We start from the raw sequence: 7,483 nt of genomic DNA on the forward strand, positions 1-7,483 counted from the left end.
CCGATCCCTCTCCACACCCACACCCCCTGACAGCCCCCCCATAACTCCCGACTCATCGAAAACTCTCCCTGCTCCCTGACTGCCCCCCGGGACTCCCCTTACCACCATGCCGCTCGAGCTACTGGCTCCACGTGGAGCAGGCTGCCGTGTGCATAGCCCCCACAGAGTGCTGAGGCGGGGGGGGGGCAGCGGGGGAGGGGCTCTGGCTGCTGGAGGCCAATGGGAGCGGCTCAATCGGGCCCAGCCACCGTATCAGCCCCGCCGCACTCTGCATGGAGGGCGGGGGGGAATCCCGGACCTTTCTATCTTATTACCAATTCCTCCCGGACGGCTATTTAAAGACGAAAAAGCCGGACATGTCCGGGGAAATACGGACGGATGGTAACCCTAACTTATCCAGGCTTGGGTCACTTTATTTTTTATTTTTTAATGGTTTGGTCTAATATAATGTGGTCTGTTTGGGCCTATACTTGTGGTCCACTCAGAAGCTACAGCCGGTGGAAGATGTTTTGATAGATCAGTAAATATTAAAGCAGTACTTACATAGATTCAGTGACTGCTTCTTTGCTTCTGGGTGCAATTCAAGGTGTTCACTTTAAATCCCATAAGGTAAGGGTCCCAGCTAACTGAGTGGGACCCCCATGATCCAGTATGTGGCTGTTGAGATCATCTGGGGCACTGGATCTAGCCGTCCTAAAGAGAGATAATCCCGGAACTGGTTACAGTCCATCACTGACTTAGGAGCTTCTGCTCTGGAGTTAACTCTCCACAAGGGGTCCAAGAGACAGGGCCGGTTCCAGGCACCAGCTTGGCAAGCAGGTGCTTGGGGCGGCCACTCCGGAGAGGGGCGGCACGTCCAGCTATTCGGCGGCAATTCGGCGGACGGACCCTCACTCCCGCTGGGAGCGAAGGACCTTCCGCCGAATTGCCGCCGCAGATCGCGATCGCAGCTTTTTTTTTTTTTTGGCTGCTTGGGGCGGCCAAAACCCTGGAGCCGGCCCTGCCAAGAGAGCCCAGGTTGGCTAGGGCTCACTTCTCCTCTCACACTGATGTAATTCATGGCCTTCAGTGGCATTCAAACAAGGGTAAGGCGCCCAACTCTGATTGCAAGTCAACGGGGGTTGGGCATCTCAGCCCAGCTGTGTTGTAGGAAATCTCCCTCATTGTGTGTAGGTCGCACTGCAGGGTCACTTCCCCGAGAGGGGGTGTCAAATCTGATTTCTGCTTATTAAAGTGTTCCCACTCCCATGCAGTCTGTCCCTGGGACTTTATTCTCTACTCGATCCCTGTTGTATTTTTAGGGAGAGATTTTCAAAGGTACATATGGCAAGTAGACACTGAAAGGCAATGGGAATTAGGACCCAAGTTGTCAAAGAGATTTAGGCACCTAACTCCCAAAGATTTCCATGGGGCACCTCTATACCTTTGAGGATCAAGGCCTAGGTGCCTGACAGCCGTATGTGCCTTTAGCGATTTCCCCCGTATGTGCGGTGTAATCCCATCATGCACAAGAGAACTGCCACGAACTCTTACAGTTCCCACAGCGTGGCATGGTACCCGTGGGCTCCTTCTTCCTGGCTTTACAGCCCTTGAACTAAGCTTCACAACACTCCGGGGAGACATGCTCGCACAAGAAGCTGGGGAAACTCAGGGGTTAAGCAACTTGTCTGTGTGGTAACAGAGCTTCTACCTTCCCAGCCCACGTCTTGGCCACAAGGCCGGTCTTCCTCTGAAGTGTCAGAGCAGCCTCTCAATCAGCTTTACGCAACACTTCGAGAGACATTACTTGCCCGACTGTAAATGCCAGGTATAAAGTACTGAGATCATCACAACGAACATGCTTCAGCATGGAAAAGGCCAAGGGGTTCTCATTGAAAAAGGGTGGAATGAAATCCCACTCCGGGGTGGCGGGATGCATTATAAACATTCGTATTGCCACTTCTTTGGAGAGAGTTGCTCAAGAGCCATCCCCATGAGTGGTCCTAGCTACGTAGCAATAAAGACATCTGCCCTCCCTGCCAGCACCGACGTGTGTAGGAGGAAGGATGCATAATGGGTGTATCTGGCCTATGCTTGGGCTCTTTTCATTCAATTCAATAAATTATGCAGGTGACCCCAGACGAGGGCCAATAGGACCCTTAGGCCCCAGTCTGCGGCATCACAAACGGCAGCAAAAAGTCACGTCCAAAAAGGTTTGTACATGATTTTCCATCTGCCTCCCACTGGAGAGCCTTATTGTGCACATTCCCACGCACAGGCCTCTGTGCAGACAAAAGACACACGTGCATGTGTGTGTTAATAGCCAGGGACTATTGGGAACATGCAGAAGGCTGCCATCCCATAAGAAATGAAACATTAAATTACAGAGAGGCAGTGTGGCCGAGCGTCTAGTGTGCTGGGACTCAGAGGAGCTAGATTTGAGTCACCCCTGTGCCTCCGTTTCCCCAGCTGTAACATGGGGACAATTATGCTGACCTCCTTTGTGATCCATGGATGAAAAGTGCGAGGTAAAATTATTGTGTTAGTGTGTGAGAAATTGAGAGCGATCATGTCCTTATGCACATACGCACAGGGGCAGAGTTAAGGTGGTCCCTGCAGGTCTGCCACTGCCATTTCCCAGCATCTGGGTGCTGAACCCTGAAACTGTCGTGTTTTCTTAATATTATTTCTGGTGAGCATTTAGCAAAGGCTCCATTGCGAACACTAGCCCAGAAACACGGGGGGGAGGAGTGGTCCGTCGTTGTTACAATCATTTCCTTCTTGTGCCAGTCTCCCAGGTACCACCTCAGCTCATGCCCGAGGCTCATTAGTAGGATTCCCACCGGATCTCATGCCCGTCCCAGTACCAAGTGATTGTTAATTAATTTATTAGCTTCACACAGAACTGGCTTTGGAGGCTGAATTACAGCCCTGTGATTAAATGTGGAAAAACTGAACTCGGTGAAAGGGCATGGATCACACACAAGCCAATTATTAGTCTATATTGGTATTACTGGAGTGCCTAGGAGCCCTCGTTATGGGCCCGGACCACGCTGTACAGCACTAGATGCTGTACAAACACCAAACAGGAGATCCTGCCCCACAGAGCTGACACACTACGCCCAGCTGCCTTTACTGTGTTGCTTTGGCTGGCATGAAATGAGCCCCAGTAGGTTCCAACACATTGTCCCATAGCTGCCCGGGCTCTACCAGGGCTCACCGGAGCTTCTCCAGTACAGCGAGGCACCATCGCTGAGACGACACCCAGGGAGCAGGGCTGTTGTGCAGGTGTTATTTTTTTCCATTGCCACGTTTGTTTAGGGTTCTGGGTGCCAAAAACCGTTGCGCTTACTCACACAAGGGGGCATTTGTACAGGTGCACTCATGGGGTCATGGCACGTGCAAAAGAACGGTAAGAGGAGCAGCTCCTACATCTGATTCACATTGGCCGGCGTTCAGCCCTATGGTGCATTACGCAATACAGAACCCTGGAGAGCCGCGATACAAAAGGAGGAAGTCGCACATTTGCGTGGGTGTCTGCCCTGCATGTTCAGAACATGCCACTAACAACCAACAGCACTGAGGGGAAAAGAGTTCCCAACCCTCAGGGTGGGGAGAGCTGCAGTGCAAAGTGTGCACGTGTACACACACACACACACACCCCTCCCTTCAATTTCATTAAGAGCAAACGGGAAGAACGGTCTATGCCAACCTGGCTCTGGGTACTAGCTAGAGCTCTGTTGCTCTATCATCCTTGAGCAGTGAGGCCCAACTACGACTGCTGACAATGTTGTTATGAAGGCCTTGACTGTCAAATACATATGGAGGGGCTTTCCCCGGCGGGAAACGTATGTCTCCGAGCAACACGCAGAAGCGACAACGCAGCAAGTTTCAAACTAGGTGGGAAAAATTCTTTTAGCCTAAAAAGGGTTGTCTCGTTCATGGGGGTGGGTCAAATTATTTGCATGCCAGTGTGTGTGTGGAATCTCTGATTGATCAATATGCCCCCCCCCCCGCTCCTGTAGAGAGCTGCACCCCCTCACCAGACCACCCCCTTCCAGCACTGTGCAGGGCAGCAGCCTCAGTTTCCTTATCTGCTGCTCCCTCCATTCTCCAACATTTTTCTGGGGTGCTGCGACTTAGGCTCCCAGCTCAGTCACCTACAGATCCACCTCGTCCAGGCCCTTGGTTCAAAACACGTCTTGAGCAACATCCCCATAAACTCTTCCCTTTCCTCCAGGGAGATCTGCTAGGGACCCACCCCTGGACTTACCATCTTGATCTTTCACAGGGAGCCCTCTACACCCCTGCTCTCTTTGCCTGGCCCCTTGCAACTGAGAAGGGCTCTAAGCCTCTCCCTGAAAGCCTGTTTCCAGCTCCAGGTGTCTGCCTTTGGGCTAATTGGTCCTTCAGTGTAGCCTATTAACCCCTTCCTGGCTTGCACAGAGGCTTGTAGGCCCCATTATGCTAGGTCCCTTGAATCTTGTTAGCAGCCTAAGAACTGAGCCATATTTCTAGGGTTACCATCCGGCCGGATTTCCCCGGACATGTCCGGGTTTTTCAGTGTTAAATGGCCGTCCGGGGGGGATTTCTAATCCAGAAGAAATGTCCGGGATTTCCCCTCCTGCGGAGTGCGGCGCGGCTGATTGGACGCCTGGCCTGATTGAAAGCCGCTCGTAGCCACTAGGGCCTCTAGCAGCCAGAGTCCCTCCCCCTCCCCCGCTCCCTCCTCCCCCACAGAGCAGCCGGCAGTGTTAGGGTATGTCTACACTACGAGAGTACTTCGATTTTAGTTAATTCGAATATGTGGAATCGATATTACAAAGTCGAACGTGTGTGTCCACACTAAGGACAGTAATTCGACTTTGTGAGACTTTGTGAGTCCACACTAACGGGGCAAGCGTCGACATTGGAAGCGGTGCACTGTGGGCAGCTATCCCACAGTTCCCGTAGTCCCCGCTGCCCATTGGAATTCTGGGTCGAGCCGCCAATGCCTTCTGGGTAAAAAAAAAAGGGTAGAGGGTGCTTTTGGGTACTTGTCGTCATCCGTCCGTCACTACCGCCCTCCCTCCCTCCCTGAAAGCGCCGGCGGGAAATCAGTTCGCGCACTTTTCTGATTACTGACAGCACGGACGCCACAGCAGTGCGAGCATGGATCCCACTGCGACCATCGCTGCAGTTGTGGCAGTTCTCAACGCCTCGCAGCTTCTCATCCACCTTTACCAGAGGCAGCTGCAGATAAATCAGGAGAGGAGGCTACGGCACCACCGTGAGGGCATGAAGTCGGAGAGTAGCTCCGACCTCTCAGAAAACAGGAGACCCAGCGCCCAGGACATCTCGGTGTCACTGGGTCTTGTGGATACTGTGGAACGGCGATTCTGGGCCCTGGAAACAAGCACGGACTGGTGGGACCGCATAGTGCTGCAGGTCTGGGATGAATCCCAGTGGCTGCGCAACTTTCGCATGCGGAAGGGGACTTTCCTCGAACTGTGTGACTTGCTGTCCCCTGCCCTGAAGCGCAATGACACCCGGATGCGAGCAGCCCTGACTGTCCAGAAGCGAGTGGCCATAGCCCTCTGGAAGCTTGCAACGCCAGACAGCTACCGGTCAGTCGCGAACCACTTTGGTGTGGGCAAGTCTACCGTGGGGGTTGCTGTCATGCAAGTAGCCAAGGCAATCGTCAAGGTACTGCTATCAAAGGTAGTGACCCTGGGAAACGTGGAGCTCATCATAGATGGCTTTGCCGAGATGGGATTCCCAAACTGCGGTGGGGCTATAGATGGAACTCACATCCCTATCCTGGGACCGGACCACCAGGCCAGCCAGTACATAAACAGAAAGGGATACTTTTCTATGGTGCTGCAAGCACTGGTGGACCACAGGGGACGTTTTACAAATATCAACGTTGGATGGCCTGGCAAGGTTCATGACGCTCGGGTTTTCAGGAACTCTGGTCTGTTTAGACGGCTGCAGGAAGGTCTTTACTTCCCGGACCACAAAATAAGTCTGGGGGATGTGGAGATGCCTACTGTGATCCTCGGGGACCCTGCATACCCGCTAATGCCCTGGCTCATGAAGCCCTACACTGGCGCACTGGACTCAGGGAAAGAACTCTTCAACTACCGGCTGAGCAAGTGCAGAATGGTGGTGGAGTGTGCTTTTGGCCGTCTCAAGGGGAGATGGAGAAGCTTACTCACTCGCTGTGATCTCAGCGAAACCAATATCCCCATTGTGATAGCTGCTTGCTGTGTGCTCCACAATCTGTGTGAGAGCAAGGGGGAGACCTTTATGGCGGGGTGGGAGGTTGAGGCAAATAGCCTGGCTTCTGATTACGCCCAGCCAGACAGCCGGGCGATTAGAAGATCCCAGCGGGACGCGCTGTGCATCAGGGAGGCTTTGAAAGCCAGGTTCCTGACTGAGCAGGGTCTCCAGTGACTGTTTAGTTTGTGGACACAGATGCTGAACCTGCCCCCGTTTCTTTACCCAGTTACTGTTGACTATCCTTCCAAGTTACATACCCTCTTCACCACCTTCCCAACAAATAAAATCTGTTCCGTTTTGTTAATGAACAAGGTTCTCTTTCTTACTGTTTTCGCGGGAATGTTTTAAACCAGGGACGCAGACTGTGGCGGGGGGCGGGGTTAGTGTTTTGATGCAAATGATGCTTCTAAACTCCGGGAATGACAGGCTCCGCAGTGCTGGATTGGTTGTTTCAACGGAGCCTGCCAGCAGTCCTGGGCGGGACTGCGTGTATGTGTCGGCCAAGTGACTTTCTGGCAGGGGGCGGAGGGTTACAGACCCCCGTGCTGCGTGGCTCTGTGATCCAGGATAAGGGCCGCGTCATAAGATCTCTAACTGCCCTCCCCCGCCACAAAGTCACAGATCAACCCCCCCGCCCCCCAGAACATGAAAACCACCTCCCAGACTGACCAGGGTAACTGGTGACTGCACTGTGTATGTGTCCTGATGCTGGACCTGCCCCCACCTCTGTAGCCTGCTAAAGGTGACTGTCCTGTCCAAGTAACAAACCCCTTCCCCCCCTTCAGACAGAATCCCCTCTAAAAGACACGCTCGGAAACAGTACTTAACAGAAACAGATGTTTTATTATGAACCGCACATGAAAAAGGGGGGGAGGAAACTTGGACGGTGGCTTGTGTGAGATGGGTAGGAAAGGACTTTTCAAACTTTGTGGAACGAGAGCCTCCTATTGCTGCAGCAGTCTGCAGGGGCTGACTGAAAGTTTTAACGGCCCTTGCCGCCCCTCCTTCTTTGGACTTTTGGTGAGGGGGGTGTGGGACTTGGTGGTGGGGGAGGGCGGTTAGAGATAGACAGCAGCAGGGCTCTGTCCTCCTGCCTCCGGTCTTGCAGAACATCCACTAGGCGCCGGAGCGTCTCCGTTTGCTCCCTCATTAGTCCAAGCAGGGTTTGAGTAGCCTGCTGGTCTTCCTGGCGCCACCTCTCCTCCCGTTCCATGACTGCTCTGTGCATTTGTGACAAGTTCTC

The sequence above is a fragment of the Emys orbicularis genome, chromosome 14, assembly GCF_028017835.1.
Source record: "Emys orbicularis isolate rEmyOrb1 chromosome 14, rEmyOrb1.hap1, whole genome shotgun sequence".
NCBI classification, from domain to species: Eukaryota; Metazoa; Chordata; order Testudines; family Emydidae; genus Emys; species Emys orbicularis.